This window comes from Eptatretus burgeri, chromosome 12 (genome assembly GCF_056783735.1).
Source record: "Eptatretus burgeri isolate ZD-2024b chromosome 12, Ebu_testis_v1, whole genome shotgun sequence".
Classification (NCBI taxonomy): domain Eukaryota; kingdom Metazoa; phylum Chordata; class Myxini; order Myxiniformes; family Myxinidae; genus Eptatretus; species Eptatretus burgeri.
The window spans coordinates 25,123,895-25,145,544 of record NC_140972.1 but is presented as its reverse complement, the minus strand read 5'-3'; the positions used below and the strand labels follow the sequence as shown (position 1 = coordinate 25,145,544).

The following is a 21,650-nucleotide window of genomic DNA, read 5'->3' as shown; positions in this document are numbered from 1 at the left end:
TACGTGCACTGAGGGTGGACAAGGAGGCCTATGTGCGAGGAATCTGTGAGGGGGTAGAGCATCACCTGTGGACAGGTGATTCTCGTCCCGCTTACAGGGAATTCGCGCATTACGTTCATCCAAGCCCATCCCTCGGAGCACTGCAGTTCGAGCAGAGAGTGGTAGGCTCTTGACAGAGGAGTCTGAAGTGAAGGCCCGCTGGGCCGGTTACTTTGAGCGGTTGTACCAGGCTGATCCCCCAGCTGTCGAGTTGGACGTCAAGGGTGTTACAATCCCTGTTGCTGACCCTCGAATCAACTGTGGTCCACCATCGCTTGTGGAAACACGGGCTGCGGTGAACCAGTTGAAACGGGGCAAAGCTCCAGGGATCTGTGGCATCCATGCTGAACTTCTCAAGGCTGGTGGAAATGCTGCACTCGCGTCGTTGCATGCAGTTTTGTGCTCTGCCTGGAACACAGGCATCATCCCAACTGACTGGAAGAGGGGCCTTGTTGTCCCTCTCTGGAAAGGGAAGGGTGATCGCCAAGACTGCAACAACTACCGAGGGGTGACGCTGCTCTCAGTGCCGGGCAAGGTCTTTGCTCGGATAATTCTTGATAGGGTTCGCCACCATCTGCTTGAGCACCAGCGTCCAGAGCAGTCAGGCTTTACACCAAAGAGGTCAACGATTGACCGTATCCTTGCTCTTCGTGTCCTCACTGAACGCAGACGAGAGTTTCGGCAGGGGCTGCTTGCAGCCTATGTTGATCTCTGTAAAGCGTTTGATTCAGTGAATCGGGATGTCCTCTGGAGGATTCTTGGTCTTCGTGGGGTGCCACCGAAACTGATCGATCTGATGTCTGAACTCTACTCTGGTACTGAGAGTGCTGTGAAGTGTGGTGGTACCGCCTCTGACTTATTTCCAGTTGTTACTGGAGTTCGTCAGGGATGTGTACTTGCCCCCACACTTTTCAGCACTTGTATGGACTGGATTTTTGGGAGGATGTCGGAGAGATCAAGTTGCGGTGCATCGTTTGGCAATGTCAAGATCTCGGACCTTGATTTTGCAGATGATGCAGTCATCTTTGCGGAGACTTTAGACATCCTCTTGGGGGCCCTCGAGGTGCTGAATGAGGAGTCGGAGCCGTTGGGATTACGGATTTCTTGGGTCAAAAATAAAATCCAGGCTTTCGGTGACATCTTGGATGCTGCTGTCCTGTCTGTGTCTGTTTGTGGTGAGGATGTTGAGGTCGTGGATAGATTCACTTACCTTGGCAGTGATATTCATGTCTCCGCAGGTTGTGAGCCGGAGGTCAATAGGCGTCTGGGTCGGGCCTGGGGAGTCATGGATTCACTGGAACATGGGGTGTGGCGGTGCCGGTACCTGTGCGGGAGGACGAAGTCCGAGTCTTCAGGTCCTTGGTACTTCCAGTCTTGCTCTATGGGTGCGAGACTTGGACTTTGACCAAGGATCTGAGACGGAGACTTAATTCCTTTGGTACCCAGGTCTCTTCGGAGAATCCTTGGCTATCGCTGGTCGGATTTTGTGTCCAACGAGCGGTTGCTGAGAGAGACTCGGATGAGATTTGTTACCTGCATAGTCCGTGAGCGTCAGCTGCGGCTGTATGGACATGTGGCTCGTTTTCCTGACGCTGATCCTGCTCACCAGATTCTCTCAGCGAGGGAGTCTCATGAGTGGAGGAGGCCAGTGGGCCGACCACGTGCCTCATAGTTGCAGCAGGTTGACCATCATCTCAAGGAGATGGGGATGGGCCTGGCATCTGCCTGGGGGATGGCCAGACGGAGGCCCCTGGAGTACCGGCGGAAAGTGGACGCAGCGACGCGCTGTTCTGGCACATGCTCCCATACCTGACCTGACCTGATATATGATTTTGCTGGTTACAATTGTTAGTGGAGTCGAGCCAGCTTTCCAGCCAATGGGTTTTGACCGGAAGGCTTCAGATGCACACAGTCAGCTTCATCACATTTTAAATACAGTATATAGAATATCCATCATAAGTTTCCCCGGAGGTATTCACATTCAACTGCAATGTTTAGACATCCATCATTGGTAGATTAGATCAGTCAACTTAGATTACTCCATCCGTTCAGGTCACTAGTGGAGATAGTTGGGTTTTTAACTGTCAACCCGATCGTGACTTGATTATTTTCCAGAATCTTGGAATCCAAATTCTTCGTATTTATTTATTTTGCTGTAGTTGATCGACTTGCTCACAATTCTGGTTTTGTTTTTTTAATACAGATTTCAATGAGCAGGGCTGTTTTGGGGGCTGCTCGAGTTCTGTTACCATTTTAAGGGCTTTGGAAATTGCACCAGTACGTTGATGAGCAATTCTGAAACCCGGTAATTAAAAGTTGAAATTTCTTCATGGATGAGTTTCGTTTTCCTCACGAAATTATTTTTGGTTGCATATAAATGAATGAGATTTATCCAATGAGGATACAGTATATTATCATATGTATATACATACATATGTTTAAATTTAATTTGAAAAAATATGGGACAGGGTCTCGAAAAATCATAGAGGAAAGAGAAGATTAATTCAGCTGAAGGATATGTAATATATGCTCAAGCGGATCCAATTATAATTATCAGACATGTCGAAGCAGATTCAGGAGAGCAATAAGGGAAAGCAGAACAAGGCTGCATGGGTGATGGAAAAAATTGAATGGAATTCTGGAGAAGAACATGTAATCATTTGTAAATGTTCAAACAATCTGTGCAGTATATGGGTGGGAATGGAATGGGAGTGTATGATAGTATCGTAGATTCCAAATCTCCTAAGGTTGTGGGTGCAAATCTATCTCAAGGCAGCTAGTAGCTTGGACTCAAAGCATCTGGAAATCGATGTATTCTCAGGAGTGCCACATCACTACAGCATTGCAATAGAAGTCCAGCTGGCTCATTAATGATCTTTATAAAGGGAGTGATCTGCTTGCTCGACCTAGTGTGCATTACATGTAGTCTCAGTCCACATTCCATGGATAACTCTTAAATTCCCACAAGGCAACTGGGAATAGATGCTGAAATGCTGCTTCAAAGCAACATCACACACATACCCCAATCCAAAAACATTAAGGAAAGAGATTAAGGAAGAGCTTTGTAAGAACAATGAGCAGAATAGCTTTATAGCACTTCTGACATCACAGTGGGAAATATTCACAGACTTTCAGTCATGATGTATAGCAGTGGTGGATGAAGACCGAGACTCGTGACCTCTCTCTGGCCCCAGGAACAACGAATGTCTCGACAAGCGCACCTGCAGCCATTTCACCACCGATACAGTCCTGGATTTAATCACGCTACAGATAATTACCCTCGGCCAAGAATAATCTCTCCTCTGATTAATGTCGGTCATAAAGTTTCCAATAACCAAATTTAACCACTTCATCTTCAGACCTGTAGCCCCTAATACAAAAAAAACCTTTGCATCATTATATGAAGGAATCCTTAACTGTACATGGGTTTCCTTTCTTTTTGGCACAGCACCCATACTTGATCCAGCCTTCCTTCACCAACAATCACCTCCATTTCCCTTTCCCACTTCCGTACATCCTGCAAGTACAAGGAGAGATACAGGCTTTACAAGTGAGGTGATGCACATGGAAATGGTAAACACACCAATCGCAATGTCCCGTAGACCCGAACAAATCGTATCGACGTAACACTGACTTCGTTATAGGGACCTGTTAATGCCTAATGAAGGCAACTGCTGCTAAATCATTGGGGTTTCCTGAGCCTTCATCTCTTTTTTGGCAAAACTGGCAGTTGGTTGTGCTTTTGTGATCATATAAACTGGCGGTTACATGGAATCAATAAACAGAAAGCACAAATTGGCAATTGTTTATCTTTTTTAATGAAGGTATATTTTACTTTATGCATGCCCTTTTAATCGCTGGATATATTCCTGTATGTTTGTGATTGCCTGTAATATGGCATTTTCCCATTGGCATTCATCATCATGTCATTTTCCATTTTGATACCAAATCTCTTGGGATAGCTAAATGGCAGAGTGCAAGTATGATTTACGGTACTAACATTGGGGGAAAGGGGAGCAGATCAATATAGAATGGACAAACAAACAAGATTAGTTTGATTATGTTTGAATAAAATTGGGGGATGATGATGAGCATGAATGAGTGCGTGAGATAATGACGAGCCTCTTCAACAGATGGGAAAGAAGAGGTAAACAGAGGAATGGAAGTTTGACCAAGATGGGACATTGTAATTTTATACGAAATAATTTAAGAATTAAAATATTTTTTGAATTTTCACAAATGACAGCTAGCACATTCTTGAACACATTCAAGGAAAACTGCGGGTCACGCAAGATGGTGCAAAAGTAACGTACTTGCCTTCGAGCTTTGAGCTGTCCTTCAGATGGATGTTAAGCTTGGTGTCCTACCTGCTGGCATTAGCTGGAGCATGCAAAGGATCCCATATGGTATGTTTCATTTCAATTTCCTAATTTTATGCCACCTTCAGTCAAATGTTGGGCCTGCCCAGACGGTTCATGAAAGACTTGGGCCAAAACCTTTCCCCAGTGCACCCTATATGAGAAAGTGGGAATAATTTGGGCCGTGAAAGAAGTAATCATAGTTTTGAAGAAAAGGACAGACGTCAAGGATTCTTCACAAGTACACAGCATTAACGTTACTGTTGATTACAAAGAACTAGAGAGTTCTGAGAACACAATTCCCCACGCAGCATTCAGGTATGTACTTCAATATTAATATAATAATCCAACTATTAATTTGGAATTGGTCACCGTCTTTGATACCAATACAATTTTTTTTATTAGCGAACTACATGTATCGAACAAACACTTTCAAATGGAGCACATCACTGCCATTAGAGCATTTAAATTGCATCAGATGGGGCAATAAATGTGAATTGTTGCTTCCGGCTAACCGACTCGATGACAGAAGATGCCATTTGCATTTTTGCCGTCTTCCCGACCCTGTTTAGAATCCCGTGCAGGCACGGTCAACGTGCTAGTTGGTTTAAAGGTTGTGAAAAAAAATGTGGAAGTTTAGCACGACTGAAGCAGTCTTGTACATCACATTTTATTGATCACCATGGAACACAGCGTCAATCGGCCTCGTACTTACATAGCCATATTGGCACTCTTCTTCACCCCAACACTGTCCCTCTCACAGGCCATACCCTCTTATGCTATATATCGATATACTGTCGAACCTCGCATGTTCATGGTTTATAAAATGCAATCTGCTTTGACATTCGTGGCCCTGTGCTGCGCGTATTGGCAGGCATTTTCACAGTTTTTCCCCCCCGTTTTCGCGGGGGGTTTTTTGCGGTTGTATTCATGTTTTTTTTGCGGTTTTTCATGGGCTTATTGATTTTTTTCCTTCATGACTCACAAACCGCCGGGAACCTATCCCCCCTTTTTTCCATTGAAACGATGCCCTGCTATTCGCGAATTCACTATTCGCGCCATTTTCCAGGAACGTAGCCCCCGTGAATAGCGGGGTCCGACGTCCGACAGTTTTGCATGGTGCTTGGAAGTATTATGAAGGCGATGTGTGTTTTGTAGTGTTCAATTACTAAATTAAATAATGGTCTAGGTTTAAAGGCAAATAAATAAATTAAGTCCGGGTTTTACTGCTGTTTTATCCAGTGTCTATTACATCACCCTATCTAACACGTTACATTAGTTCTTCATGCCTGTCGTTTGTGTCCTTTATGACGTCCTTAAAAACAGTAACTTTCCTGTTTGGAATGATTTAAATTTTGTTTGACTGCCAGGCCAGCAGACAGAGTAAAAATATTATCTCACTCCTCTTTGCACATACGCGATCGGAACAAATTCAAAACCAAATATGGTAAAACAAGAAACTTGTCTTCCTGTTCATGTTCGGATTCGTGTTCAAAATATAACATTCAATTTAAATAAGTTGTCCCTCGATCAACAGTGGTAATAGTGGGGCAACTTAGCATAACAATTGTGCATTTTATGAGGAAAGCACCAAATTTCGCACACTGGTAGCCTAACATATTCTGAACAGATTTGGATATTGGGCCATCTCAAATTCAGCCGCTGATGGCTGTGGCAGCCATTTTCCACTGCCATCAAAAAATTTGAGATGGCCCAATATCCAAATCTGTTCATAATATGATAGGCTACTAGTGTGCCAAATTTGGTGCTTTCCTCACAAAATGCACAATTGTTATGCTATATTTTTGCTAAGTTGCTCCACTATAATGGCGGTAAACTTCCGGAATTTTTTTCTATGACCTTTGAAAACTTTATTTTATTTCAATTGAATTATATACTTGAACACTGTAGAACACAAATGGCCTTTTTTGTACACCTTGTCAAGGCTCGTATGACAGCTAACACACAACGCACAGCAAGGGGGCCATGAGACAAGAGGGGCAGGAGTAGGAAGGACAAAACAGTGGGGAACAGAGACATTACGAGATCTGTGGAAGGGAGAGGGATGGGGTGGGGAACACAGGGTATACAAGATGGGCATGACAGGGACTTTCAGGAAAGAAAGCAGGGAATTTGAAGGAGGTGGGTTTGGGGTGGATTAACAGGGGTAGTAAAGATAGAGGATTTATGCAAGGAGAAAGGTTTTTTAATTTTTATTTTTGAATTAACGACAAGAAACAGAGTGTTTTGTTGGGAGGGATGGGGGACGTTGAGAAAGTGGGGAAAATAGGAATTGAAGGTGATAGGGAATTGAAAGACAAAAACTCACAAAATAGCACGATTTTTGAAACAAAATCGAACTAGGAACACACAGTAACATGTAGGTGAGAAAATAAACAGTTAAAACGGGATAGATAACGACCAGAAACTTATATTTGAGGAAGTCAGCAGAGAGTGCTGAGAGACTGTGCCGTCGCTCCAAACCCAGAACCGAAAGAATCTTTTAGCGCTTTCAAAATCCTTCCATTGAGCAGTACTTGGACAAATTATTACAGCATTTTACGTCACCACGACCAACCAAATTTTCCGCTTGTAGACCCTGCCCATGTCCTTGTTTCTTTCTAAAGACAGCACGGGGTCATGTCTTCTATGAACTCTCTAGTTAGTGGAGTGAATAGTTTGAGGATTGTCAGGATGGCTCAGAGATGGTGTGCTCACTTTTGAATGTCAAATCTGGATTTGGTTCTAGATTGGGTGACTTTATATCCTGAGGCTTTGCTGTCGGTTATTGTTTTGTAAGGGATGTGCAGTCAATTCTGCTTTCCCACCTGCTAGCATTTGCTTGTGAATGTTGAGTCTTAGGAAGTGGGTCATTTTGTTCTGACTCCCTGGCCAAAAAGACTGCCTACTGATTCATGACCATGTCAGTTGGCTACTTTGGATTGAGAGGATGTCTCAGCATAACATATTCACCTTTGAGCTGTCCATTCTGAGTTTGATTCCTGACTTGACTACAAACTACCATCCTGGTATTTTTTCAGGCAAGACAATTGGATCAATGAGTACACCCAGCAACGGAGGGTGAATTAAGCCGCCCGTAAAGCCTGCTCAAATTAAATTTGCGGAATTCAAGCATCTGACAATGCCTTTCAAAACCCGAAAGAGTCGGCCATTGGTTTTTAATTCTAAACTGTGCCCTCATCAAATTCTAAAGTTCTGCATCAATGGTATGATCATGCATCAATCATAATGCAACCAGCAACCCAATTTTGCCATTTAACCCTAAACAAATTAGCATTTGTGAGGTAGACAGTTTCGCTGTTCCATCAGGATGTGGCAAATAATGTACCACCGAGTGTGTTCTGTGGCTGGAAACTGCACCATGAAGTGGAGTGCCTTCTTTTTAGAGATATGCTCAGCGGTTCCAACTTGGAAGACACATCATTAGGTCCTGTAGTTAATAGTTATAAGTTGGAAGCAGTAACGACAACATTTATTTTCTCCAAACAGACATATCTGATAATTGCATTACTGGCAGAGACATCTGATCAAAGAAGGTTTAATAATGCTGCGATGACCCTCATAAAGCAAAATCAACTGGCAGTGGTGTGGCTACAATTTGTTTGCCATTGTATTGAAGTACCGTTTTTAACTAAGGTTGTAAACAAGGTGCTCCATAAGACTTACCATGAATGTCTTGAGATTAGTAGAAAGGAACAAGAAGAAGATTGAACATTAGAAGCTATCCTGAGGGAGGCTAAATCAGACAGCAAGCTGATGGTGTGACAAACAACTCCCTGGTGTGCATGTTTGGTGTTCTGGAAACAACGATCGCCATCGCAGCAGGCCCGGGTTGGCGGAGTCCGGCGAACGCTGCATTCACCTGTGAGCGGGCACACATTCAGTTCATCTGGTGCGTTTCCTGTGGACAGCACACCTCTATCCGTATCCATTCATTACGCTAATTACCTGTGGCAGATTTCACAGCTCAACAACCTGCAGACAAATATCACCCTACTTAGAAATTCCAAAACGTTTTATTTCTCACCAGCATCATTAAAATTACAACCACTTATCTCAGAGTAGCTATGGTGTAATAAAGGTACATTGGCTGGACAGATAAATTGTCATGGAAAAAGTTTACATTCAGTTGCTGCTGTCTGGGTATAATGTGCTCATTGGAACCGAAAGGTCCATCTTCGTGTTTGTATGAGAGCTTTGTGCTATTGCTTGAGTATATAGGTATAGTATTTGTTGAACTCCTTAGTTAAATCACACACTCGCCTCGAAGCCGTCGAGCCTGGGATCAAATCTCAGCCCAGATATAAACCGTCATCTTGGTGTTTCACAGGTAGTCACAGGTAGGGCAACTCACCAATGCGTATGCCGAAACGGGAACCCAAACACTGAGACCACCTCGACGCTACTCTATTCCTTAATACCCCACAAAATAGATATGATGTGTCTTTTTCCGATTTGTGATTTATACAGTAATTTTGGCAATTAAAAAAAATCAAAAACTTCTTCTTCACACTTAGCCGTGACGTCACACCCAGAAGTCGATCACCATATCCGTACTGTCTACGGGTTACATTCACAGGCAGGGTGATTTGTTCATGTCCTCTTGTAATGGAGGACACGGCACGACCACGACCATGACTTAACGACCATGAGCTACACCAATGGCCAAAATACCCTAGGTTTGCCAGAAATTGGACGAGGTTTGTCCGAAATAACCGAATGTGGATCAGGCCTGGAAAATGTTCACTTTTGTGCTCGGAACATTTGACAGAGCACTTTTATGAAACAACAGCGATGGCTACATGTTGTGGTTGTCCACCAAGATTGAGCGAGGATGCCATGTCTATGAATAAGTAGAAGAAACAGCTGTCGCTCAAAACTGTAAGACCATCTCTACCCAGCTACCAACACATGTGCTTTCCCTTACCGCTGCCATTGCCCGGCAGTTATCACAAGAGCACCTGAAAATAAGGATCAATTATCAATACAAATTTCTGCAAGTCAAATGAACCACCATATATTTATAGTGGAGAGAAAGTGTGTGTATGTTGAAACTGATCAGTGGGATTCTGATAGGAATGTTGAAACTGATTCGTGAGATTTTGTAAAAACAATTGGAGAGATTATAATTAGTGAAGGAAACACTTTCATGGGAATTATAGAGCCGTATCGTTTCGAGCCTTATGCGATCGATTCAGAAGAAGATGGGTTCAATGGAGGTGTGAGTGAAGATGAAAACACCGATCACGTTTCTTCAAAAGCCCTCGCTCCGCCATCCCCTCCCACCAGCTACCCCCCCCCCCTCCCCCACTGAAATCATCTCCTCACAATCTCCCATCAACACCACAATACCCAATACCACACCACATCCTCTCTCCCCAATAGCACCACTCCTCCCTCAACCATCCCCCAACAACTAACCCCCTCCCCCTTCAATAGCCACCACCACCCCACTCCCCAGATCCATAATCTCCTCACAATCCCCAATCAACCATTACCCTAAAATGCACTTTGTGGGAGTACCTCCCGTGCAGCTGCCCTTTGCAGAGCAGCTCACCGGTTGATGGGATTGGGGCAAAGCCTTTAGGGCCCACACTCTTTGATGATAGGAGGGAAACCACGGGGTAACATCCCTGGGTCAGATTGCGGGAGAGTGTGTCGGAGTGGTGCTGAGGTGTCGTCCACCAGACGGCGGTCTCCTTGGGTTAACCTGAGGCGGTCCCTTTGGGTGGGTGCCTGGAATGTCCTATCCCTAAGAGAGGATGATCACCTGTCTCTGTTATCATCTGAGCGCAAGCGTTTGCACATCGGGATTGCAGCTCTCTCTGAGGTTCGGAGACTGGATTGTGGCGAGATCATGGTGGGTGGTTACACCTACTATTGGTCTGGTCGCTCTAATGGTTACCATACCCAAGGAGTTGCTGTAGCTGTGTCCAATAAGCTGACTCCAATGATAATTGAGGTAACACCGGTCAACGAGCGTATTATGAGATTAAGGATTTGTCACTCCTTAGGTATCATTTCCCTGGTCTCTGTTTATGCTCCGACTGAGGTGAGTGATCTCACCGTGAAGGATGCATTGTACGGCACGCTCGAGTCTGTGGCTGATCAGTGCACCAGACGAGATACACTTCTAGTCTTGGGGGATTTCAATGCATCGACTGGAACTGATAGGGACGGTTATGAAATGTGTGTTGGTCCCCATTGGTCAGGAACTATGAACCAGAATAGCACTAAGTTCCTTGACTTTGCAAGAAGTCATGGACTTAGGGTGGCTGGTTCATGGTTTCAGCGCCCACAAGCTCATCGCTGGACTTGGTATTCCAACGCTGGCGGTGCGGCAAAGGAGATTGACCATGTCCTCATTGACGGTCGTTGGAGGATGATCCAGAACTGCAGGGTCTACTGGAGTGCTCACTTCCTCAATACTGACCACAGGCTTTTTGTAGCATCACTGATGTCGCAGCTTAAATTGGATAAGTAACGTTGAGGTTGGATAAGTAACGACTGAATGAATGTATCGCAGTCAGACAAACAGACACCAAATTGCATATTTTAGTACAATGACCTCTCTATATTCTTTATTATACTCACTTTGAAAATAGTTCTTGTTTTGTCACGACCTGGCAGAGTCCATCTGGCAAATAATAAACCACCTTGTCGTTTATACAGCTCTTTAAAAGTTCAATGAGTACTCGTATCGTTCAAAAAAGTATTTCTTTAATAAAGTCTTTGAATCATCAAAAAGGTTTAATCTTCTCTTTTCTTAAACTCCAAAAGGCCCCTCTGGTTTATTTCTGTGGGTAGAATCTGCTTGGTGTAAGCTCTCTCAAACTGCTTGGTCTATGGTTTTGCAATGACCCTTCTTGTGCTCGTTTATTCAAAATGGACTTGTCGCTCAGGTGTACACACATGACTGATCTTTGTCAGCTCAAACTCTTCATTAACTTTTACAAAGGAACAGTGGATTAATAACGTTGGAGTTTACACCAGGTTGCTTCTCCATCAGTAAAGTTGTTCAAGCGCTACATCACCGAAGTTGCTTCTCTACGAAATCAATACATCAGTATAAAGTTGTTTCTCCACTTCGGAATGCAGTTCCTGCTGTTTATCTGTCAACTTTTGAGTCTGTTGAGTCCAAAGGACTGTTCTTTCTTGGGACAGTGCAGGTGTTTAACTTCACCAAGTAAAAGGACTTCTACCTTTACGACTACATTTTGCTCCATTCCATTCTACTCGAGCCCTTCCACGAACCTCGACCATGAATACAATTATTTATTTCTAACAAACTGCTCTACGCCACTGTATGCACATAAATTTGAATGTGAATCATCTCTCATCTACTTCTTGTCAAAGTACTTTTTTCTTGTTTTTGTGCGACACTCTAAGCTGACCAGAATTGTTAAATGTTTAAAAAAAAATCTCAGGGTGTTCTTCGTGAAGAGTCGGTGAGCTATTGCCGGCACCCTCTACAAATTACAAATTCCTGCCCTCCTTGAGTTAAAATGGTGACCTGACCAGGATTGTAGCCGAGTAACTGCTTTGGCAGCACCAACGCTCTACATTGAGCATGGTACAGGATGATGATGATAATAGCATTCAGCGAGGATAAATAATGTGCTTTCCTTGCAAACACTTGCATGTAGCTTCTCCTCCAAAACTTAACATCGCAGAATCTGCCTCTACGTGACAGAACAGTGGGTAAACACAGGGACGTCACTGGAGTGTTTTGGGGGACTGAAAGGGTGGTGGTGGTGATGATGTTGAGGAATGAAAAGATTCACTATTCTTCTTTTAACATGAGTTCTCTTACCAGAAAATTTCAATGCAGGAGGAGGCCACTCGGCCCATCAAAGCCTGCACTGTGGTTGCCAATCTATGCTGTGGTTACCAACCTATGGTTGTTACCCCCAAGCGCTAAGCAAAAAACAGGCTTAAGCAATTGATTCTGTCTGTCTGTCAAAATAAAATCATTTCATGATCAAGGAACAACTTCCTTTCAATTGAAAGTTATATTTTGAACACGAATCGGAACATTCATCGGAGAACGAACCTGTAGTTCAGCAGCAGTACTTTGGCTCTGAATTTGTCCCGATCGCGTGTGCCAGAGAGGAGTGAGATAATTTTTTTATAGTCTGTTTGCCTGCCTGGCAGTGAAACAAAATTGAAAATCTTTCCAAACAGAAAACTTACTGTTTCTAAGGACGTCATAAGGGACACAAACAACAGGCACAAATAATAAATGTAACGTGTTTAATAAGGTGGGTTGAAAGATGCTGCATCAACAGTGGTAAATTTTCGAATTTTATTTTGTCCACAACCTTTAAAATTTTTATTCTATTTCAAATGAATTATATACTAACGTGAATGCTGTAGAACACAAATAACCTTATAGACACTTTCAAAACCCTTCCGTTTAGCAGTACTTGGACAAAATATTACGACATTGACATCAGGTCAGTCAGGTTTCTTGACTGCCACTGGTAACACGTAATCCAGTGCTACCTGCAGCATGGTCGGGTTGTCGGCGACTAAACCGACACCCTTCACTGGCATTGCCAATGGAGAGGGTGACTGTGACACCCTGCCAGGATGAAAAACAACACCTGCTGAAGGGCGGATGAGCTCCTTTAGGGAGCCAACAGCCATCCAGTAAGGAGATGGTGTCTCCAAATAAACACCCATCCGTGGTCTTTCTTCGAATCTTTCCTCTGTTGAACATCATCTAGCAAGCTCCTCTCCTAATATCTTGCTTCTCTCAGAGACCCAATTATCACAGGACGTTCATGTTAATTCTTATAACATATCGAATTACAACCTTCACTCACGATTCCGCTTCAAAGGAGGCATCTGTGTCTATTCCAACATCAACAAGCCTGCTGTACGCCTTGTGGATCTCGAACCTCCAAACTTTGATGTCATCTGGCTTAAGATTTGTCTCCCAACCATCACTATCTTTCTCTGTTTCACTTGCTGCTCTCCCAATTCTACAAACTTTATAGCTTTCTTTGACTATTTTAACACTTGTCATGAGGCCACGACATCCGAACACCCTCAAGCGGAATTTCTCCATCTCGGAGACTTCAATGGACACCACAGAGAGTGGCTGAAATTTTCCCACACGGATGTTGCGGGAGTTGAAGCTCTTACATTTTCCATTCTTAATGATTTGATACAAATTATCACCCACCCTACGCAAATCCCAGATTGTCATGACCATACTACCAATACTTTGGATTTATTCTTCACCTCCAATCCATTGCATTACATCTACACAATTTCACCTCCAATTGGTTCTTCTGACCACAATCTTGTGAACATCGTTTGACTTACCACCACTTCCTCTCATTCGAATGCTCCGACGAAACACCAGTATTGGCATTTCAATAATGTTGACTGGACTGGTTTACGAAACTTCTTTCTGACTTTCCCTGGAAAGACCACTGCCTATCCTCAGGCGATGCCTCTATCTCTGCTGAACATATAGCTGAGATTATTATTGCAGGAATGGAGGCGTATATCCCCTTCTCTTTCAAGTCGATCTCTCAGACCAATCCTTGGTTCAATAATTCCTGCTCTGCGGCCATTCGTGCAAGGGATGCCGCATATCGGACGTGGAAAAACTCTTCTTCCTCCGACTCGCATTCAGCTTTCATATCTGCCAGAAATCATTGTGTAAATACGCTATTCGTGAGGAGAGGCATTCCTTTATTCATAAGAAATGTGACAACCTCTCATCTTCTTTCACTAATAGTTCTTTCTGGTCCGTAGCTAAAAGTATCTCCAGCATCTTCTGTTGCTCTACCTTTCCTTCGCTTTTCCGTTCCGATGATACTATCACCGTCTCTCCGACTGATAAAGCAACTCCTTTTGGTTCTCTTTTCTCCTCTAACTCCACACTGGATGACCCTCTGATGCTCCCCTCACCAATCCTATGTCCCTTCCTATAATCTCTTTTCATGCAGTCAAAAAAATACTCCTCTCTCTGGACATAAAAAAGGCCTACGGGCAAGATGGCATTCCTCCCCATGTCTTGAAGGAATGTGCTTCAGAACTTGCACCCGTGCTTGCCCATTTGTTTTGTTTTTGTTTAAAAACTTCAACTTTTCTTCTGACCTGGAAACATGCCTTAGTACAGCCTATTTTAAAGAAGGTTGATCATTCAAACCCTTCGAACTACCGTCCTATTGCTCTGAAGTCGACTGCTTCCAAAGTCTTTGAATGTCTTCTCAATTTCCATTTTCTCAAGCATCTTCAATCTCACAGTCTTCTATCTGACCACCAATATGGCTTTCGCAAGGCAAGATCTCCAGGTGATATCCTTTCTTACATTACGAATGTCTGGGCCTCTTCTTTGAGAGACTTTGGGGGATCCTTTGTTGGAGGCCTTGATATCTCAAAAGCCTTTGACAGAGTTTGGTTTGATATCCAAGCTTTCCTCTTTCGGCTTTCCTCCTTCACTCCTGCTCTCTCATCTCGAGCTTTCTCTCCGACGACTCTATCTCCGTAATTGTTGATGGTTCAACATCAACCCCCTTTCCTATCAACAGCGGTGTACCTCAGGGTCCCGTTCTGTCTCCAACACTCTTCCTTCTTTTTATCAACGACCTACTTTCTTCCACAAATAACCGAATGCACTCACATGCTGATGACTCAACATTACATTCCTCCATGTCTTTCTCATCTGCCCCGTCTTCGCTCACTCGATCTACATCTCATTTCATCACAGCCACCTCTTTAAATTCAGATTTGGATAAGATCTCCCAGAAGGGCAAATGTAATCAAGTTAAGTTTAATGTTTCAAAAACTCAATTTCTTCCCATCTCTGTCTCTAAAACTCCTCTCAACAATCCAATCTCCTTTGGAAGCCCTCCAATTGCACCATGTGATACAATAAACCTACTAGGTATCACTCTAACATCAAATTTATCCTGGAATCCACACACAAGTCTGCCTCGAAGAAATTAGGAGTCCTGTTCAGATGTCGAAGATTCTTTTCCTCTGAACAGTTGCTCCAACTATATAAAGGATTGATTCGTCCTTGTGTAGAGTACTGCTCTCACATCTGGGGAGGTTCCAGCTCCACATACTTGCTGGACAGAATTGACTCCAAAGTTATTCGACTTATCAACTCTACCAATGTGACCTCAAAAACTCGACCCACTCAAATTACGCCGCATAGTAGGCTCTCTTTCTCTTTTTTACAGATATTACTTCGGTTTCTGCTCGCAAGAATTTGCTGCTTTGTGTACCGCCACCATTAGCGAGACCAAGGAATGCTCGACAAGCCACTACATCACATGATTATTATGTGGCCATTGGCAATTCAAGGATGGGCCGTTACGATGTTTGTTTCTTCCCCGCCACTGCCAAACTCTGGAACTCTTTACCTTCTCACGTCTTCCCAAACACTTATGACCTTCCCATTTTCAAAAAGCAGATTTTTTTTTACTTCCTCAAAGACTCTTAGACTACTCTCTCTTTCCTTACTTTTTCTATTCATACAGTTATTTTATATAAGGCTTGGCCTCGATGAAGACTATTCAGTTCGTGCCTGTAGCCTTCAACATTAAAAAATAATAATAATAATCATCTCGGCCAATCAAATTTGCTGCTTGCGGATCCCGCCCATTGTCCTTTTTTTCTCAAGACTGCATGGGGTAAGGTGTTCATTGAATTCTCTAGTTTTGTTCTGTCTTTGACCGTAAACATTTTGTAAGAGTTTCTCAGATTTTGTATAAATTGCTGTTTGGCTGAAAGAGAATTCAAACAGGGGTTTTGCTTCCTCATAAAGCCTCCAGACAAAAATAGCAAATATTAACCCTAACAGCTTTGGCATTTGGAGCAAGTTGCATGTGTATTGTTTTTACCTATTACTTTCACATTGTAGTCAGGTCAGTGGTCTCTCTGTCTTCTATCACCTTCTTTATGGTCTTGCACCTTCTGCCCTTTCAATGCTTTGCTATTTTATTTGTTCCATCCCCAGTTTTCCCTTCCACTTCTCTGATTGGGAGTTTATGCCCATATTCAGCTTGTTCACTCCCTGCGTCGTTCGTTTCTCACAATATTTTGATTTTCTTTCCTTTTTTGAATGAAAAAGTTTCTCAAATGAGAAATAGTGCCATCCAGTACTCATGGTGTTGATTGATGTAAACTTGCGAAATCCGTGCCACCATTGCGGTAGTTGTCACTGTCGCTGTCCAGTGGAGATTCTCCCACATTGTTGTATCTGATCCTATAGTTACCCCAACAGAAGATGTTTATGGCAAGGCAGCCTGCAGGACTTCCAAGGAGTGAGTGCCATTGTAATAGTCCTGCCTGTTGCGGTGATCGTTTTCGCCACGGGAAGTGAATCATCTCCCGGCCACAGAAAGAGCCCATTCCAAGCACAATAAAGTGTTTAAATATTATATGAGAGGCACTATAACTCGGCGCGTTATTTTCTGGGCTTTGACGGACCACACATCACCCAAACGGATGGATTATATTTCGTTCAGCACTGGTGCATGAGTTTTGAGCTGAGACAGTCCATTTGTGAGGAAGCCCCGCGGCCTTCATTCACCTGAGGCAAGCTCGGCTGGAGCTATTGCACCTGCCCAGCTGTGCAAGTCTCTGTGCATGCTCAATGTGCAACGCCAACGCACCCTTAACATCCGGATAATCACCGGTCTCAAATGGTCCAGAGCTCAAAATACAGTTGTTCATTTTGTGCCGCATCCAACAGGAACTTTGGTTCATGCAGCATTCTGAGTTACATCTTCCAAAGCCACGTGACCCAAATAGCTCCTTCACCACCCACAGGAAATAGTTCCATAAGTGACTGATCATCAGTGGCTTTTATATTTGCTGACAAGTGACGTAATCCATAATTTAAATTATTTGTAAAAATGACATTCGTGATAATCTTGTCAATCCATTAATGAATGTAGGTCACAGGGACGTGACATGTATTCAGCCATTATCACGCTTCAGTGAGCAATGCCACCTGGCGGTGCCCATTTCTGAAACTGATGTAGTCATGGCAACAGTTTGGCCTTTGAATTTTATCAGAGGAACGGCTCAAAATGGACTCGTCGTTTTGAAGGCATAATTGGATCGTTAATGTTGGCAAGCCGATGCTATGAAGTGGGAAGACCTATCTCCTCTGAGCATCAATGCAAAGTACATTTTCTAATGGAGGATGAGGAAATTGGCAAAAGAGACGTTTATTTCAATGTCATTGTGTCCGTAGGCTATAAATTCTGAAAGTTCAACGACTTTCGAGACACCAGCAAGGAACAACCAATTACAGAATAAAGGTCGGTGCTCGTTAAGATGAGCGTTTGCTAACACATCATGTTCCACATCACTTTGCGGATGCACTGCATATGAAAAAAGATCTTCAGTGGTGAACATCATTCGCGAGCACAAGGATCAAAAGTGTTTTCACAAAGCTGTGATGCACATGATGGTGGGAGCCCATGGAGCTCTGCTATCGCTTAACGAGGTAGTTAAACTGATGAGAGTGTCCATCAAAACAGTCTCTAAGATCTACCTGTAATGGAGAAAGTGGAGAAAAACGTCCAGTGGCAAAAGGAAGTCCAAGCACAAAAGGATCATTACTGACATTAATGATAAAGTATTGAACATATTGTGACTGTGCCATCACAAAATATTTCCAAGAACAGTACCATGCCAACATGGAATGAGGTGGTGGGTGATTGTTGGGTGGGATGGATGTCAAACCACTATTCGGTACATTCTGTAATTATTTTGACAGGGTCTGTGTGTACGATACCTTTCTCTGCTCTGCCCCCTTCATCCCCCATGTTTCTGCTGGGTACACGCAGTCCACCATCAATCGGTGAAACTCAAAATCCAGAATCAGAATCACTGTTCACCTGCACTCATTCATTCCTCTTGTTTCTCACCTGTAGAACCAACTTCCACATTCTCTTCAATCCCATTCTTCCCTCCAGGGCTTCAAGAAAACTGTTCACCAAAACCATTATCTTTTCTTCCCCTGTTAACAGGTCCCCAAGCCCACCACTTTTGAAGTTTCCAACTTTTCCTTGTTGAGTGTTTGCGGCTGTATCCATCTTGTCCACCCCCTCTGCATTTAAGTACATAGTCTTTATTCTTCCCCACATCCCTTATTTCTCCGAGCGTCTATTTTGTCCATAATCCCTGCTGTTGATGTGTTTCCCACCTCTCTTTCTACTGTTCCTTTTGTTCTGTTACGTCGTGAGCCATTCTGTGCTTTAGCTCCTCCAACAGCCTCGACATTGTATACAAAAATAATAAATCGGTAAATAAATAAAATTGTGTTCACAATTCGCATTCTCTTCTCTCAACTCCTCATTATGCTTCCACATTTATTCCTCCCACACAGCTTCCAGTCTTATTCCCAAGATCCACTTTACTAAGGCTGAAATCACGGAATTTCCTTTCTCGGCCTTTGCTTCAGAGCACTATACAAAAGGCCAGCGAGCATTGGTCAGGTGGATTTTAAAAATTATTCATCAACATGAGTCATGGAAAGGACAATTTCAGATTTTAACATTTCAGCCTAAAAGGCAAATAATTTCAGATGACTAACACTAAGCTTCTGATAAAAATCTTATTCAAAAGGCCGATTTGCTTCAACTCTCAAGATGGCAAGAGTGCAAACACACAAACATTTATGAGCAAATAAATAAAGTGAAAACTAGAATTCAAAGAACACCTTAAACCACTTCAAAAGAAAGGACATGGGGAGGCTCTGCGAGTGACAAATTTGATTGGTCAAGATGATGTAAAATGCCATAATATTTTGTTCAAGTACTGCGAAATGAGGTTTTTTTGAAAGTGCCAACAAGATGATTTGTGTTCTACATTGTTCAAGTACTGTATACAGTGTAATTCATTTGAAATAAAATAAAGATTTTACAATTTGTAGAATAATTTTTTTTTCAGAAGTTCACCGCTATTGACGCAGTGTTTTTTACACCACCTTATCTAACACGTCACATTAATTCTTCATGCCTTTGTTCGTGTCCTTCATGACACCTTAAAAACAGGAAGTTTCCTGTTTGGAATGATTTTCAATCTTGTTTCGCTGCCAGGCAGGTAGACAGAGTAAAATAAATGATCTCATTCCTCTCTTGCATGGGTGATCGGGACGAGATTCCGCACAATTTGCCACGTTCAGAGCCAAAGTACTGCGAAACTGCAGGTTTGTTTTCCGATTCATGTTCAACCAATGAATATTCAATTTAAATAAAGTTGTTCCTTGGTCATCAACTGACATTTGTTGACAGAGAGACAAACAGTGAACCAATTGCTTAACCCTGCTTTTCGTTTCACACATGCAAGGTAATTAAGACTCCATGAAAAGATAGAGGGGGAAATGAAAAACATCAAGGGACAGAAAATCATTTTTTAAACTCACTGGATCATCAGCTCAACACTATTCTATCTTCGGATATAAAAAAATAACAACAATAATAATGATACTTCCCTGGCACAGAGCTGTTGTGGAAATGGCTTCTATAGGTTACGATAGTACAGCTTCGCAATAGTTATTTCCATAATGTATGTTTAGCGTTTGCGTGAGGTAATTTAATCATAATAGGATTATGCATCGATAATTGTATGGAAAGCTGTCATCTTCACTTCCTAACGTTTGTGTCTAAAACCGCTCTTCCCTGAAAAACTTTTTAACATTCCTTCCCTTGTAATCTGTCCTAAATGTACATTTCGGGGAATTTGGCCTCTCGACACCGATAATGCGCAAGTTTTTGCACAGAGGCACATGTATTGGTGTGAAGGGCGATCCCCAAACTTTCGAGAAAGAGTCATGAGGCTCAAGATAAGGGGTTCCCCTTGATTTATGGCCAAACCACCAATCTGGGTGGTAGTGGGGCAGATAACAGCAATTTTTGAGAGGAATCGTGCAAATGATGATACAAGCATCAAAATTGGCACATTTGTTCTCCAGGGGATTCTAATCAAATCTGCCTGATTGGCCATTTGAAAATCCAAATTTTGAAAAATTTAGATTTTCAAATGGCCAATCGGGCAGATTTGATCAGAAAGCCCTGCAGAACAGAAATGCCAAATTTGATGCTTGTATCATAATTTGCACGATTTTTCTACTATCTACTACACTATGGGGCTGACGGGATGGACAGCTTTAAATTAAATTTTTTAGAATTAAACTTTAGAATTAAAAACTCTCCCACATCAGGTGTGACGAACTGCTATAGTCACCATGCTGAGTAGCTCAGTGTGGAGAAGTCTGGTGTGTTGCTCGATTGACCTTAGACTTACCAAATTGAGGTAGGTAAATTGAGCTAACAGCTTGGTTCACAGCACATCCTCCTATCTTCAGGGTTATTAATTCACGTTTTGATTTATCTCTCATTTCGTTTTACTGTTAGTATCACCTTTTTGCTTTCATATCCTGGATAATACTAGTATACTACACACAGGAGGCTCGAAAGAATAATGACAATCAATCAATTATGAGTGACTGGATTTTACAAAAGACTGACTCAGTCCCACACACATGCCGAATGAAGCCACAATGGATTTCTTTCCAATTGCCAAATGATGTCTCAGGCTTGTTGTTGAAGTATTTTGGTAAATGCATCATGTGGTTTTCAACATTCACGTTACACTGTCACACACAAGTATTGAGACAGTCGGGACATATGCAGGGATAATCATTCACAACTTTTTGATTGATTTTTTTATTGAGTTATAGTGTTGCTAACACTTAAAAAACAAATAATAATAATAATAATAATAATAATAATAATAATAATAATAACAGGTATAATTTTGTACTCTTGCTTTTTCAGAGCAAGTTTAGTGGTGCATTGTGATCTGTATATTCTCGTCCTTCATCGCATTTGCCACACACCAGTTGGTGCACGTTAAATATCCCATGGTGTCCTTCGCATCGAGGAACAGAGCTATCGCCGGCACCCTGAATGAGATTTTTTTTTAACCCTGCTCTAACCTACAGGGGGTACTGACTGTATCAGTGGCACAGCCGTACTCCCAGCAACGATACAACCTGCAACCACAGGCGGCAAGCTGAATGAAATGAATGATTCTATCTCTTGAAGACATCTGACAATGGTTCGATGAGGTTTGAGTCAAGGCCGGCCATTGGAGATTTTAAACACGAGCAATACACGCCCACGAGAAGTGGCATTTTGTACCCATCACCTGACCTTCTGTATTCCGAGCACACATGCAAAATTT

General features: G+C 42.7%; 1 long non-coding RNA gene across 6 annotated transcripts in view; it reads right to left on the bottom strand.

The window, feature by feature from the left end:
• The window catches only part of LOC147015273 (uncharacterized), a 270,271-nt gene that overhangs the window by 67,384 nt on the left and 181,237 nt on the right, over nucleotides 1-21,650 (bottom strand). For all 6 annotated transcript variants that reach the window (XR_015050264.1, XR_015050261.1, XR_015050266.1 and 3 more), the window contains one exon: nucleotides 8,085-8,280. This is a non-coding gene — a long non-coding RNA (uncharacterized LOC147015273). The remainder of the gene's footprint in view (nucleotides 1-8,084; nucleotides 8,281-21,650) is intronic.